Below are 2,904 nucleotides of genomic sequence, written 5' to 3'. Positions count from 1 at the left end.
ATTATAGCTATAAAGCTTTCTAGCTATAGCTTTTTAGGCAAATTAGCTATTAGATATATTATAATAGCTTTATTTATAATTTCCTATTTTATTTATTTAGTATTACTATTTAACTTATATATATATAAAGAAAAAAGCTTAATTTTAGTACTTTATTTTTTTATCTAAATCTAATAAACTAATATTTCTTAAATTAAAATAACTACTTTCTTCTAATTATACTTAATATAAGTAATTAAAAGATTATATTATTTATATATCTATTATTTAAAATCTAAAATTATATTATATACTAGTAAATTCTTTTTATTTAATAGAAAGTATCTAAAAAGCTTTCTATTAAATTCGTTTTGAATTATTAGAATCTAGCTCAAATTATTATAGTTATTTAAATAATTAAATAAGTCTTATAAGATTCTTTAAAATAATTAAATAAACTTTCTTTTAGTTAGCCTATATAAGATTACTTATCTAATATATATCTAAATATAAAATTTATATATAATTCTTATTAGTTTATTAATTTTCACGTTATATATATAATTAATAAGCTTTTATAGAGCTTTATAAGCTAAATACTTTACTCTCGCATATTATTTTTCTTTTAAATTACGTCTCGGCTTAAGATATTTCTTTAATCTCTTATATTTAGCTTTAATTAAATAATCGAGTATTAGAAATATAAATATACTATTAGTATTAGTAGAAATTTCAAATAGAATATTAGAATAAATAAAAAGTAGCTTATATTTAAAGAAAACTAAATTAAATCTATATTCTAATTATATTAATACTATATTTTCTTTATAATTTCCTAATCTAATTATAAGATTATATTTATAATACTAAGCTTTTTTTATTATTAAATAAGCTTTAGAAATAATATTTATATAAAAATTATATCTAGTAATTAAAAAACTAATTATTTCTACTTTTATATAATTATTAATTTTTACTTTAATAAAAATACTAGAATTAATTAGATTCTTACTATTAACTAGATATATAATACTATAGTTATTTAGTAAGATATTTTATAAAAATAGATATCTTAAGAAATCGAGTATTATATAAATTTTCTAATCTAGGCTCTGAATTATAAATATAGAATTTACTAGAATAATATTAAAGTTTTTAGGAAATTAGATTTTAGATACTTTAGGCTTCTTTTTAGAACTAGTATTAGATATTAGCTTTTTTATAGCTTATTTACTAGTAATTTTCATATTATATTTCTCTTTTAATTAAAGTTTTAAATTCTTTTTATATTTAATTAAAATTCTTTCCCGGATTTTTCTAATTTATTTCTTATTAGACTTGAATTTTATTTAAGTTTTATTTAATCTAGTAATTATAATTTCTATAATAATATAGCTAAATAAGTTTTACTTATATTTATAGATTTTAAAATTCTTATAAGAATACTTATAATACTTATTTTTATCCGAATCGGGTTTACTATCTAATTCTTTACTAGTTTAATTCCCGAGTATAATAAAGATTATAAGAGCTTCTAAATACTTAATATTCTAATTTTCTAAAATAATTTAATTAAATATCTAGCTATATTATTTAAATATAAGAATTAGAAGCCCTAGTTTATTTTTATTATATAGATTACTAAACTATTCTATTATTTAAATTAGTATAAGTTTCCTCTAAAAAGCTATTAAGAACTTAATTACTACTAGAATATTTTCGAATTTAGTAATTTTTAAAGCTCTGGCTTTATTAAGTGCCTTTTTCTAATTAGTAAACTAGTACTTTAAGCTTATTTTTTCTTTATTTATTTATAGTAGAACCGAGCTATATATTCTCTAAATAGTAGTAATTTATACTATATCTATAGAACTATATTTTATTAATAAAGCTTTAAGAACCTTATAAATAAAGCTCTATTTTTTTTTTTAAGTTCTAAAGTAAAGTTTATAAGAATTTCTATATTAACTATTTAATAAAGTTATTATTTAATTATATAGTAATATACTAGCTTATTTATCTAGTTTAGTTTCTTAATCTTATAGTCTTATAAAAGTACTAAATAGTAATCTCTAATATTCCCGAATATTATAAGTTATAGAAATATTAGTTTTAATTTTTTCTTAGTTATAAATCAAGTATTCTTATCTTAATTCTCTATTTTAACTTAATATCTAGTATAGTAATTCTTTATTTCCTTTAGTATAAGCTTATTAATTATAGGGAAAGGCCTAAAAAAAGCTATTATATTTATTTTAATTACTTTATTATTAAATGAATTAATTTTATTTCAGATATTTTTATTATTAGCTATTTTATAAAAAGTATTAAACTAATTTATTTAGAAACTATAATTCTTTAGAATAATAATCTTTACTATAGCTTCTAATATAATTATTATTAAGCTTTTAGAAACTATAGAAATAGTAGAAATAGTTTCTATTAATTAGTTAATAATAGAAATATAAACTAAAATATAATTTTTTAAAGAAATAAATTAAATAAACTTTTAAATACTTTTTATAATATACTAATTAGAAAGCTTATTAGTATAAGGCTAGGCTTATAACTAATATATATAAAGATTATAGAATAGAGAATTATATTAAATAATAAAAAAGTTAATTAAACTAGCTAGAAAAAAGCTTAAATAAAATATAAAGCTTTAAAAAATAAATATATAAATTTTAACTAAATAAAGCAATTATATTAGCTCTAATTTAGTAATTCTTACTATAATATTAATTAAGTAAATATATAAAATAATAAAGAATATATTTTTGAGTTATTTTTTAAGTTAAGAAATATAGAAGTTATTTAGTTTATAAAGTATTCTTTCTATACTAAAATAGAAATAATTATAAGCTATACTAATTATTTTCTTAATAATTATATTTGAAATATATAATAGTTTTTATTATAAAT

Source organism: Hyaloscypha bicolor, assembly GCF_002865645.1.
Source record: "Hyaloscypha bicolor E unplaced genomic scaffold K444scaffold_182, whole genome shotgun sequence".
NCBI classification, from domain to species: Eukaryota; Fungi; Ascomycota; class Leotiomycetes; order Helotiales; family Hyaloscyphaceae; genus Hyaloscypha; species Hyaloscypha bicolor.
Note: the sequence above shows the minus strand (reverse complement) of the source record.